This window comes from Varroa destructor, unplaced genomic scaffold (assembly GCF_002443255.2).
Source record: "Varroa destructor unplaced genomic scaffold, Vdes_3.0 BEIS01000006.1, whole genome shotgun sequence".
Taxonomy (NCBI): domain Eukaryota; kingdom Metazoa; phylum Arthropoda; class Arachnida; order Mesostigmata; family Varroidae; genus Varroa; species Varroa destructor.
Genome location: NW_019211459.1, coordinates 9,551,322 through 9,565,392, shown reverse-complemented (window position 1 = coordinate 9,565,392; position 14,071 = coordinate 9,551,322). Strand labels below are relative to the sequence as shown.

Genomic DNA, 14,071 nt, shown 5'->3' with positions numbered 1-14,071 from the left:
TAGCAAGGGCAACAGCAGAAGGTGTAGAACATCAGTGCAGTGAATAAGGCATAATGTACGTACGCTTTGTCAACCAGTCAGTCAATCTGATGGCGCAACAGACATTCGTACAACACATCGTACTTGCGGGGGACTCGACATAATAGTGAGGAAGCTGTTTCGAAACGCGTGCATCAAGCGCACATACACATAAGCAATAGCAAATTGTACCGATGGCAGCAGCAGCAGCAGCAGCAGCAGGGGAAAAATGCATCATCATTGCCACCGTCATCGGCACTGATATCGGCCATCAGCAGGCGGCCATTTCTACATGCGAATCATCCGTCTTTCCCCACCAGCATCGCAGCGACCACGAGCGTAAACGAGCGCTTTTTGGGTGTTTACCAACCCAATAATGATGTGCAGTTACAATAGACGTAAGTTTCCGTATACGTTCGGGTAGATCTAGACAAAATAGAAAAGCGTCCGTCGGCTCTGACGGAAAAACGACCGCCTACATGTAGTGTCAATATGGAATCCGGATCAAATCAGAGACTCGAACCAAAGCCGTTAGTTCATGCGAATCTGTATCCTCTGTTCGAAGGCAAGTGATTCTAATGTGTAACAACGGCCGAGCACGTAGTGAGCAGTTAGATGAATTACGAAGGAGAACTAGGAAAAGGAACGAAACGCGCGTCGCGCTGGCTAATAACAGCGATATACTTCGTTTGGCATGGGCCGTTTTCTAATGATAGTTTTACAAGCACGATGCGTTAATTCAGTTATGTTTTTTTTATCCAGTCTGATAACTTAACAATCACTTGTGGCGTAACTATTCATCAACACAGATTCGTGGCGTGATAGACAAGAGAAAAACATGTTAAACCTGTAAATAAATGATGTTTTCTTTCTTCGTTGGTACCCTGTGAAGCCACTTAGGGAGTTGATGATTGGCCTACTAAACGACTCTGGGCCTAAGTAAAAAATTGTCGTTCAAGAACAATTCCGTGCGAAGTGTATCTATAATATATATATATATCGATGACGACTGCAAGTAGCACCATGGTCGATTGGCATAAAGACCTGTCTAGCGATGATGGAGGCAAGCAATGCAGTTCGAACGGGACTTGTATGCGCCAGCCGCGACGACGATGGCCAGGTCAACAGCGGCCAGTTAGTCCGCGGGTGAAGCAGTCATCGGTAGACCTGCGTCGCCGATATCAGCAGCAGCAGCAGCAATAGTTGGCCCTCCATCGGTGGTCCTCGCCGGGCGATCGGCTGTTGCGGTGTCCAGCGTGGATTGCTACAGCAGCGGCCGTACTGCTGCCGCTGTTGTTCACTGTGAACGGTGGTCATGACGATCTAGATTGCTTCGATGAAGATGTATAGGCCAATAAAGGCAGGCCAAGACAAGAATCTATAACAAGTAGTGGCCAGCAGTAATAAACGCTGTCAAATATCCATTCTATTCGTTCGTTGTTGGTTCGTCCATCCGTCCGTTCGTTCGTTCGTTCGATGGACCGGGCCAGAGACCGGCTATGGAGCGACCCCAAGCGACGCGTGCTCGGGCTATGACATACACTACTCGCGCGTATAGACACAAACACACACACACACACACACACACACACACACACACATACACACATACACACACACACACACAGACACACATACACATACGCAGACAAATGTATCAGTCAGTAATACGACACACCACTTTCTTTTTTTTGCTTCTTACTTCAGCTAGATAGATAGACAAACAGACAAAAACACGCACAGCATCGGTGCGGACGGCAATCCATGCGTCCACTGCCACCAGCGCCGCCGCCCTCAAGACAATGGCTGCCCTGAACTAACAACGAGAGAAGATATCTTTTTCCTCTACGGCTTTTTCTATACAACCGGAGCGGTTATAAATGCTGCTGCGGCGGCGGCGGCAGCGGCAGTGGCAGCAGCAGCAAAGATGAGCGTGCTCCAGGCAGAGCCTACCATAGTGAATTGTACCACAGACGGAATAGACGGACAACAACAACAATGGCAACAAAACAGCAAGTGATGCCTAGAACCAGCGATAACCTTCTCCTTCTCGTTGTGTAAAGGCATAGGGTCTCGCTGGGCGTCGGGTGGTCGCTTTGAATTGGCATCGAATCTGTCAAATGAACAGCAATGGAAAAAGACGATCATAGACAATACAAGGCACACATACACACGTGGGGTAACCGCGATACCGAAAAGCTACATAGAACTAACACTAACATACGTACGTGAGTGGGTTAAGTTTCTCGTATAGCTTGAACGCCCTAATCGCTTGACACTACGGACCCCAAATTAGCTCTATAACGCTCGGGTACAGACAATGTTTCCGGGCGCGTATCTGCAGTGCGTGAGGACGCGGGTTCGTAGGTCTGAGAAGCGCTAATGACACAACTAAACAAATAATCTTACTGTGCAATGTACACTATCTGTCATCGCGTGCAATACATGCATGTGTATGTATATATTGCGGTGTTTTCGTGCATCGTCCACTTATTTATGATGTGTTTGGGGCAGCATTATTGTCTGTCTGCGTACGACAGCAATGGTAGCTAATGCTACTTGGTGCTTGTCTACCGTTTACCTTGCAATACGAGAAAATCAGGGAAGGGATGACGGCGGGGGGGGGGGGGGGTTATCAACCTGGATTTGGCGTCGACTTTCTTCCACACTATTGTCGCTGGCGGTGTCGGAACCGCATAGAAACTCGACGCGTCAAAAATGGACGACAAGCTTCGATTTGAAAGGGTATGCGGCGGGATATGCTTCGCATGTTATGTAGTACGATTTACGAGGTCGTAAATGGATTGTATACTGCAACTATAAACATACGCGCAATAATACGCGTGATCAAGGCCGAATTTCGAACTAGAGCCATTAACTCGATTACGTCTATTCGCGCACTGGCTATGCTCATAGCGTTTCGACGAGCACACACGTCACCCTCGCACAAACCACCTTTGCGTTTTCGATGCGTCGCCTTTCGTTCGTAAAGGGAATGAACCACTCGGCCGTTGGCTGCTGGTTCCTTACTTGCTGTACCTCGTCGACTATGTTCGAGTCATTTTTGTATATCTATATATAATTCTGTATGTTTTAGTTTATGTTTGTATCGTGTAGCTGTGAGTATCCATCTGTAGTATCGAAAAGCTCTGTGTTCTATGTTGTTCGTTCCTTGGTGCCAGTTACTGTCCCCTCGACTGTCGCGGGGAGCCACTTGCTTGGAAAGAATCAACCAACGGGTCTGTCACTCCGCTGCTACGTTTAGCCAAGGCTTCAGCTGCCGCCTTTGCTGCGGTTTCGTGTGCTACGGCCACTACAACGACTGTAATTTATCTACGATGATGATAATATTAATAATAACAAGAATGATAATATAAACGAGGGTGACTATTCCACGACAATCGCCATCGTATCGATGGGCGGCCCATTTCGAGGCCCCTCCCTGTCGACTATGGAATAGACAGACAGACAGACAGTGGCTAAGACGTCCTCGATCTACGGTCAATGATGATCGTGATTCTGCTCGTGCTGACATTGCGCCTGTTGCGATAGTCTATGGCTGGCTGGCAAACAGCCCTCGGAGACGTCGCGCGTTCTTTAGTGGTCGCGTGATGGATGTTGCCGCCGCTATTCCAGTCGCTGCTGTTATTTCTGTTGGTGTCCATCTGCAGTTTTCCATTCTGACGCCGCAGCGATTGGTGGTAGTTGACGTCGATACTACGACTACCACTTCTAGTACCATATTCTGCTTGTATTGCCACCGCCGTTGCATCGTCAGCAGCGGCGCGATCACGAACGATTGCCGCAAATGGTCATAGATTTCTACAGATGGGTAAATGCATTGGCGGCCGCGGCTGGAACGATGGCTGCCGTAATCGCCGTGGTCTTCCTATGGCATCACACGAAATCGATTGCGAACCGTCGACAACAGCAGCGGACGCCACGTCGGATTGGTGTATCGCAGCGCTTCATCCGTCGAATGACGCGCGACCAATGAGGACCAGGCTAAACCCGACCGCTCAGACGATGCAAAACCGAAACAAGTCGAAGTGCAAGCGTCTGTAGCATACAACTCGTGTGGCCGCGACTGCTGGTGGATTGCGCAATTCACCAGGGCCAGACGTAGTGCAACGGCAGACAGCTCATAGCATTTCTCGAATTCCCCCATTACAATACCAATTGCCATAAAACTTCAAGTGGAGTCTTCAGTAGGCTCTAGCTGGACCAAGCCCTCGCCTTCAATTCTCGTCCCTTCTTTATTTTTCATATTGGCAAAATCGAACCTGTTTCATTGATGAAGAAGTTACTGGCACATCTGCAACGGTTCTGTTATGACTGACTTGAGGTCACGCATTCGACATGTTGACTAAGTCAATTTACGTACGTTCATCGCAAATTGCCGGTGAGCTGTTGTACGTCAGATGTTCAGAAATCAGGAAAAAGAAGCTATACATTTCTGAGACAATCGACGCTTCTGGTGTTATCTGCTTAAATACCATCTAAAAATAGGGTAAAATCAATTAAAATTTATCCGATCATTTTCACCACGACGTCAGCATCGAATGTCTGCATTTGCGAACGCGAACTTCATTCATAATCTGTGTATATGACTAATGATAAAAACTAGTCGATACGTGTGTGTGTGTGTGTGTACCATATTTTGCAGCATAACAATGATAGTTTACGTTGCGTTGCGTTGCGTTGCGTATACTTTGCATACGGCCACTTTTCTGACAGGCCCGTTGATTGGAGGAAAAGGCAGCTGCGGTTCCAGCCTACTCTTACTGCCCATCATTGACCCGCCAAGGGCGAACTATCTGAGCTTAGAACAAACGAATAAAGCATAACTGCCTCGTTGATTAACGAAAAACAACAAGAGCCACAACGTTTATGGTAATACTGGAAAGACTGATTCCTGCTGCCGGGTGTGTTGTCAGACTCATGACATGACGAAAGCTGAGCGGAGCCCCAAGCGTGCTTCTTGACAGCCAACGGCCTCGACCATCATCAACGGAACAGACACGAAGTGAACTTGGGTGATTGTCAAGTCAATAAGTCTCTTGGCAGTCGTTTGTGTGCTTCTAAAGCTGTCTCTCTTTGGCTGCCGCTCTTGTCCCGTTCCGGATGGAGTGGACATTGCAGAATACGATTAACAATAGCAGTAGGGTGAAATTTGGGCTGAAATGACGCAGAGCTGGGCATGAAGGTTGGAGGACTCTCCAGGAGTACATTTTAAATGTGATGCAGCGTTGTCGTTGAGACCCGCCAGTAGACCGATACTCATTCACCGATGGAAACAGATCGTACGAAGACTTGCCACGGAACAAAAGTATTTCGACATTCGTATCGAGCGGTTTAATGTTGATTATTGAGAATAATGCATGTCTGTACTAAGTGTGTATTGCTATTACTGCGTACGTGCAATTCGAGTATTAATACTCGGATTTACTCAAAGGTATCACCAGGTACTTTTGCGAGGATGTGGAAGTTCGTGGTTGGAAGCCTATGATATTGCACGTTCTGAGTAAGACGTCACCGGCCCGTGTTCTTCTAACGAAACGGCGCTATCGTTTGGGTACCTAACCATGATACATCTGTTACTTCTAGATCAAACTTTCGCCAGTACAGCGCTGATCTGGCCAAACCTCCACTGTCATCATCAGTGCTCACTGCTAAGCCAATGGAGAGCGAACGGAGCAGCTGTGGCCAAGAAATTTTATAAGAGATGAGCCGATGGCCGACTACCGCAGATCTTCCCAAATCTTTTGCACCTCTCTAGCCCTTTGCCTGACGGCCTTCCTGCCTCCTGCCGCCATAGCCGCTGCGGGAGCATTCGGGCGGAGATCGGAAGGCACTCCGAAGGGTGGGCTAGCAGCCCATCAAAAGTTGCCCACGTCATTCAGCGTCATCCCGAGTCAGAATCTCCAAATCTGCTGCAACTAGCGATGAAAGCGAAGACGGACTGGCTGCGAGGATGGAGACGAAAGGGGTACATAGGGTAGAATCTATCTCTTTACGATGATGCCGACAGAAACGGCGGCCGCGGAGACGATCTTTCAATCCCGCCAGGGCTCCGTTAGGGGTCACCGACTGGGCTGTTACTGCAGAGCAGAGGAGGACATCGTGACATCAGGGTGTGCGCCCGTGGCGCTCGGACGAGGTTGCCTGATCGCGTATGAGGACATAGGATCGCGGATGAGCCTTCAGCTTTGACCGGAGAAAGACTGCACACACACCCCTGATCCCCTGGCCCAGGTTTTCCCCTTCAAAAAGACATCGCTAAAAGGATGCGACCGTTGCCTCAGACGGAGCTGGCGGCAAGAAACGGAATAAGAGCCAGTGAATGAAGCTACGAAACGGCTGGCGACTGTTCGGCAACTTAGTTCAGTGTAATACGAAAAATCCTTCTTTCGACGACCCAGAGAAAGCAAGAAAGGATGCTCATTCGGGTGGCCTGGCAACGAAGTCAACAACCAATTTTGCGTCTTCGTATTCGAACACAGACGAATCAGAGCAGCGGCAGCTGGTTCTAATCGGGTATATGTGCCGCTGTTTGGCTACAATGACACGCGATGATATACGAACTGCTTATATAGGTTCGTACGCACAGACATCTCAGACTGAGATCACTCCTACTGTTCTTATCGGTAACTGCCGCCAACCAGACACGCAATCATAAAAACAAGTCCCGTAGTCAAAGTCGTTACCTTAGTTTGACTCGTGCCAGTATCAACGGCAGCAGCAGTAGCGGCCGTTGCTGCTTTCCTCTGACTGCTCAAAGTCACGGGCCTAGATCCTAGTAAGAGACGTCCTCACGCAGCAGCATCACTATGGCCTCGATGCTAACCGAGACACCCCGACATTGCCAATATAGCTCCTGTTGGGTCATATGTTTGTTGTTGAGTCCTTTTCCGTTCGAAAAGACAAACGTTTTGAAATTGTCCATGTCATGCAAGCACGCCAAACAGCAAACCAGCCAGATCTAAGTCTAAAGGATAACCGAACTCCTTTTGTTGAAAAATCTCCTTTAAATCATCTTTTATCCTTCTCTGCCGCGTTGTTTGCGACGGAGGTCGTCTCTCCGAATCACTACATTTGTGAATGTGGAATTGAAGTAGCGGCAAATAGGGACGACAAGTTGCTGCCTCGTTGTGCGGCAATTTTGGCTATGTCAGCCCTGAGGCTGCTCCTCGCCAGTATCCTGTTCCCCTTCGTGTGCCTGTGGGATGTTTAATGTGTGTGCAATGTCAGCGTTGCGACAGGTACCGCCGCTAGCAGTGCTAACCCAATGGCTTCTTGTCTGGTCTTCCTTCTGGGCTTCTGCCTCACAAAACTACGCATGCCGAGTCGCGCAAAAGTGAGAGGGACGGGGAGGGGGATAGGGAGGGATATAGAAAAGCAGTGTCCCGCATTGTTTTTCCTTTCAATCCCTCTGTATCCTGGTCTGTTTGCACTTGAGTAACGCGTCATTTTTTCGCACTTCCTTTTTTTCACTGGCCGCTTCGCATGTGGATCATTTCACAGATAAGTGAAAGGACGGGAGCCGGGATCAGCCTATCGAAGTCCCTTTAGGACGCCACCGAAAACCGATTAGGTTACGCAACCGTATCGTCGATTGCGACTGTCTCTGTGGTGTCATTTCTTGTTGTCGCTGTTTGCTTGGTAGGTCGCTTATACGGCACTACTCCTCCTCGTTTTCTCCCTGCCGCCAATAACCCCAAAATCATTTTCTTCTTTTCCCCTAAAATAAAAGATCCCCAAGATTTGTCCTTCTTGCGAGCCATTATTGGGTTGAATAACGAAGGAACACAAGTACTCCGTCTCCCTTTTATGTTTCAGATCTCTCCAGTACCTTGTTTCCCTATTCGAACCTCAGAACCTCTCCAGTACCTTGTTTCCCTATTCGAACCTCAGAACTCAAACAGAATAGCCAAAAGTTAACAGACAATGAAAGCTTACGGGACTAATAGCCAGTTAAGTGTGTCCTCATGTGTCCTCATATCTCAACAGTAATATTCGCTCATTTCTCTGTCAATTAAAATCATTGATTTTAATTGATTTTAACTGAATTGATTCCACGCAATATGGATCAAATAGGATAGCAACCTGATAGAGTTTTGGCTAATTCTGCGCGTGAAAAGATACAGGTACATTAAGATGAGCGGTTCTGTAGGAAACCAACGTGTCGAACGGCCTTTCACTCTTTCGGTCAGGCAAAATCTTTCCGTTCTTGTTAGTACTTCGTACATGGACTACTACTCTAAATTACTACTCACCAATGCTGTGTCAGGCAATGGCTACCTCACCTCATGTCTATCACTGGACATATCATCTTAAGATGGACATATCATCTTAAGACTACTCGTTCAAAGCGGACCGTTAAGTGTGTGCTGCAGTTGTGAGTGAGCGCAGATGGTTTCTGTCTAATTTGTAACTTACAGCTCAACGTCTGACTTACTTTGTAAGTCAGACGTTGAGCTGTTACGGGTTCGCTGTAAATAGGGAGGCAGGCGTCATATGGAGATTCCTCTATGAAAAAGGATACGATATTTGATTGTACTGCGAAGCTACCAGCAACTTCGCTGCTCGCATTGCTGCTCGCATTGCGGCTAGCTGAAACGCATTTTACCTTTACCTTTATAAAAGATATCGAAAAACAAATCTATATCGAAAGTGTTAGACGAAATGTATATCAAAGTACCCAACAAAATGGCAAACTAGCTATCATATTATAACTATTGGAATATTCAATGCATTTTCTACTCCACGCGAGGCGACCCTTGATTATATAAAATACCAGCAGTCATCACAACAGATTCTGTCGCATCGACTCGAACATGGGGGCCTGACATGGGGGTTAAATAATATGAAGACCCTCGGAAAGAGCCGCCGTTTGCATCGCGTGGAGGCGATCTTTAGTAGATAGAACTTTTCAGTGCTGTTCTTATCCGGCATTACATACAGTGTTCTGCCAAAGACGATTTAACGGCGCGTTCTGATCAAGCTGCAAGAATATGCTTTCACCCCATTTTCCTTATTTCTTTTCCTTTATCTTAGACCCCTCTCCTCAATATGTATCGGAGTATCCAGAAATACGAGAAGGAAGACGCTGGTGCGACGCACTGGGTCGTCGACAGACGGTCTCGGGAAAACGGAATAACTTCGGGACGTCACAAGCGAATCATGATGGGAATCCTTTTTGCTTCGCGGCTGCAGCGTCTCATCCCTGAAGTGATCGCCTCTGTCATCAGGTTTCGTTCAGCAACCGTTCTATCGTTTGAAGACTCAACAACGATAGCAACTCGACTTCGGCTTGCCGGAGTTCCATTCTCTCAATTCCTCACATCCAATTTTCTTCTTTTTTCTCTTTCCATCGTTCTTTGTCTCGCTTTCTTCTGACGGTTGCTCCAGCATCGTTCCGCAAAGGCGGAGACTCCCCAAGCGGCCCCTTCTACAGCACTAGACCATGTGGGGCACGCGACCTCAATTTATTTATTTGCAATTTATTTTGAATAAACAGAATATCCGGACCGACCGACCGACCGACTGGCCAGCCTGGCGTACAAACGAGATACAGACAAGAGGGGGACGGGCGTTAGCAGTATGTCGCCACCCCGTGACACGCGGTCAGGAGTGGGGTTTTGAGTTTTATTCCTTAGGCATCGTCCGTTGCCCATAGTTTCGCCTCAGTTCGCCTCTCTTTATCCTATCGCATAGCAATGGCAAATCGTTCGTCTGTGGGATCCTATAGGCAGAGCCGCGGCCGGATACCGGCGACAAACCGACGAATCGTCGGGTCAAAAAAGTCATCATGGTCGACCGCAGAGCATCGAAGCAGCGGTGAGCAGCTCACGGGCAGCGGAAGCGGGCGTTTCGCTGCAGAGACAGTCCCCGCAGGCGAACGACTCGCAAGCCGGCAGACCCTCCGGGAAGAAAAACACTGAGGTCATTTTCTGTGGCTCTCGGTGCTGGCGGTCGCTATCCATGTCGCCCTTCAATTCCTTTGGAGCTTTTGCGTATTGTCAAAGTTTGGCTGGCAAACGCATGGGATCAGCACGCATCGGGCAACGATGTCTTCAATTCAATGAGCTTCTGCCTCAATTCTGTTTCGAGTCTACAATGGAAACGATCTCGATTGCAGAAGTATCTGGAAATTTCGTACATTTTAGTATTGTAATAAAATCTCTATACCTGTACGCAAGCCGGTCGACGATTGAGCCATGCGGCGCATTCATTTGAGCTGTTGTCGCTGTCTTTATTCATGAAGGACATAGTTAGACAAATTCAAGCGGACGGATGTAGACAGGCCGTTAGACGATGTCTATGTAAGTAACTCGAAATAATCCTATCTCATTGGCCATCTTTTGATGAGGATACAGCAGCTGGCCGGCCGGCGAGACTTCTTTCGCCTTACGCAGACCTTTTAGGGCGAGACTTAGACCTGGTTTTTCTCCCCTTGAATCCTCTTTCGCGGTCATAGCACTGATACCGCCCGAATTGCGCAGCAAAGCCCCAACCCAACGCCAGCTCTTTTACGCCAGCCCTTATTATGACTAACTATATAAATGGACATATTAACTCTCCGGGCTATCTATACGCGACGGAGGGGGGGCCTGCACTTGCGCCCGACCAGGACTAACGATTTCTCCCATCTCATCCCTGCTGAGGCGTTCAGAATAGACGCGGGACCGATGTAGTTCTCTTTGTTACCTCGTCCCCTCTCATCAGTATGAAGGCGGCGCCGGTCGTTTCTGCGCGAACTCCGCCGTGATGCTAAGTCCCACGCACTCTTAAGACGTTCCAGGAAACGAAAAGCCAAAGACTCGAAGCGTTTGCCCACGAGTCAACTCGCACTCCATTCCTCCAACCCAGTCGCGACGCACAGAAAACTTTCGCAAGCGGGAGCCAAACTGCAACCCAGATGCACTTCGGACTGATGCACTCGCTCTATGACACCCATTAACTAGCGTTGCAAGCACACAAAGACGTCCGTCTGGAAGCTGGAGGGACTAAGGAGGCTGCTTCGTTATTTATATTTTTCTAATGACTGGTTTCGATCGAAGCTAAAATGATTTTAATACAAGGGTTCCATATATATATATATATATATATATATATATGAAAACTAAGGCAATAGTGTCGTGCTGTGCTAAAATTGACTTCATCTCAAAACGCTTCCAATGTCTATTAGTTCCACTAGCCTATCACTAACTTAGCTTCATGTCCGTGAACGGCTACTCAGTCGTGCTGAACTATAACGCAAAGCTCAATGATAAAAAAAAAAAAAAGCTAGCGAAGCTACAATTTCTATGCATAGATGCTTCTGGCGCCGTGGTTTTTGTGATTGTCTATCTCGATGGATAGGCAATCTCTCGTGGAATAAGCGTTGCAGGCTGTTGATGGAAGGTGCTGTTGAGGCCATTGTTTTCTACTAGCAACGGAACGAATGGAAGAAAACCTAGATACGGCGAGAAGTTAGAGGGCGACGCCCTAATCACGTTAGATCGCCATCAAGACTGTTCGGAGCTGATAGTGTTCACGGTAGCTGACTATGGTTTTGTGTTATGTGGCGATCATAGCTGGTCGCCTGGCAGCCAGCTGCAAACAGTTGCGGCTCAGCGTTATAGATAAAATTAATAATAATAATAACATTTATTAATAACAATGATCATTATCATAGCTATCTAGTCGACGTAGAAGCAGATCAGGCCCATGAAGATGCTGGTGACGAGCGGTAACGTCGATGTACGGATATTTCTTGGAGCGGCGAAAAGAGTTCCTGTATGCACCTCTGTCGGGTCCGTTTTCGTGGCCATGGCCTAACTCGTGCAGGCAAGTCGTCTTCTCCTCGGTGGTGCTTCTGATGTCGGCTCTTTGCCAAAGCCAAAGTCGCTGACAGATACTGCAAGTAAGGTGAACATAACATGGTCTGTTCTGCACTGCGCTTGCATTTGACAGAATACAACACGTCCAAGGAAACGAGCAATAGAATAAGCGAAACAGAAGCAGCGATCGCCAGGAAGAACAGTTGCTGACAGTCAGACAACTGGCTTAATCTGCAGCATCTACCGTAAGTGTGTGGAGTGGTACGGTATGATCATGCCCCTTTATTTAGGTGGCATATTGTGAGTTCATACACCGGAGTAGGTGAAGAATCGGCAACGAGAGTTCAAATAAGCCAAAGATTAGCAAAAGGCGAAGCTTCGATGGCAGTGGTATTAATTTCTAAACCTGCACGCATATCCTTTGTTACCTTGTAATGGGCTGGGAACTTCAGGAAAAGTGACCCTCGTCCAACGCACGCCCCTGTTGCCTCCCGCTATTTCCGTCAACTTACATCCCGAGACAGGGACAACATTATGCGCATGTATCTATAGTTTGTTAAAAGCAAGCGTTTGTAATCACCGTAAGTCTTTTACCATCTGGGCAACATATGTAGCAATAGAGAGACAGTCGAACACTTTGCTACAAAGCATCGACCCGATCGATTGCAGGATTTGCGCTGCATCAATCACTTTTTTATTTGTAATCAAATCCAGCACGACGAGTCCAAATAATTACACCTCAGCAGGATCTCTACTGGGTAGTGTTGAACCTGGCCGTCCTTGAGTAGCGATCTAAACAAAGACCATTCCACTTGATATCTATTGCAGAAAAAGTTAAACTTCGGATTCCCTTAAACCTTTCACAGTTATGGTAAACTGCAATGGTAACACACAGACAGAGCACAGAACAACGAGGATCGAGTTCTATCCTATTGTATCTATTGTATACCGACGATACGCGTATAGCAAACTACACCAATGTCCGTATCGAAAGTAAAATGCTTAGCGCGTATCGTTGGCGCATCGGCAAAGGCTGCTTGGAAAGGCGCCAACAGATAGTCACGTTTTAACATTAATTAGCATTATTGAAACAAGTTATGTCAAATCCCCGCTATTGTCAAGACGTAGAGGGAGCGGTAAGCGCGCTGTTCCGAACAAGGTTGCCCCACTGACTTTTAAAGCCGAGTACAAAGACATACGCGGCAATGAAAATGATCCTTTTCGGTACGATTCATTCGTGGTCTGTCTCACTTCCTATTTTCGTGGTTGTTTAGACGTCTTTGTATTGAAGCCACGAAATACGCCTCTTTTGCAATACTGCCCCATGGCGGTGTGTATAGCACTCAGTGGAAGGCACCACCTTAAAGTTGAGGTTACTACTACGAGGTTTCTGATTGTACTGAGGACACTATGAAAGCGATACTCCAAGGAAAAACTCTCGACACGGAAGTGGACATAGAAATCAAAAGAGAAACTGGCATCACTTAGGGAGCCTGCAGGTCCGAGTGGACGCGGCGTGAAACGAAGATCAACGTTGCACACGCTTGAAGAAAGCTCACGGGCCACAGCTACAGCAGCCAGCACAGTTTGGACGGTCGCAGCAGACAGGAAGGGAAATGACAAATATCACACGCTTTACCCGACCCAGTTTGCAATCCTGTTTTGCACTGCTACAAAGAGGAGCACGGTGGGGCCATGTTAGGTAGACGTTTTAACTTGAGCAGAGCAGAGAGGTTGATCCACGGCGATCCAACACCATCGCCGTAGATCGTAGCTTGAAAAACCTCTCTCTCTCTCTCTCTCTCTCTCTCTCTCTCTCTCTCTCTCTCTCTCTGTATATATATATATATTACACCTTCCCTTTGATTTTCACTCGCTCCAGGTTATCGTAACAACACTCTAACACTCGAGTGACACACATACACGCGCACATAGATTCTCACATGAAATCGGACAGAAACGCATCGATGCAGGTACACACAGGTTAGTGTTACCCACTGCTCGGCGTACGGTAGTACGCCTCTCTAAGCAGCGACGGCGGCAGCCGCAAACCACAGACAGAGGCAACTGTGCTGTGGCATTAGTTAAAGCTAGCGATAAGATAAGTGCACTCAGTGATTGAAGTTTATCTTTATGACTGCCTGCCGCAGCCGTCGCCTCCACCGCTACTGCCAGCGCAGAATTACCCAGTTCGCCATGATGAAGGCGGTGGCTACGGTGACGCGATC

The 14,071-nt window shown here is 47.7% G+C and overlaps 1 protein-coding gene and 1 long non-coding RNA gene across 8 annotated transcripts in view; one reads left to right on the top strand and one right to left on the bottom strand.

Annotated features, from left to right (window-relative positions):
* The window catches only part of ct (homeobox protein, cut), a 138,546-nt gene that overhangs the window by 111,261 nt on the left and 13,214 nt on the right, over window positions 1-14,071 (bottom strand). The window lies entirely within an intron of this gene.
* LOC147754834 (uncharacterized) overlaps window positions 23-14,071 on the top strand; it is a 75,697-nt gene continuing 61,648 nt past the window's right edge. The window contains exon 1 of the long non-coding RNA XR_015316261.1: window positions 23-416. This is a non-coding gene — a long non-coding RNA (uncharacterized LOC147754834). The remainder of the gene's footprint in view (window positions 417-14,071) is intronic.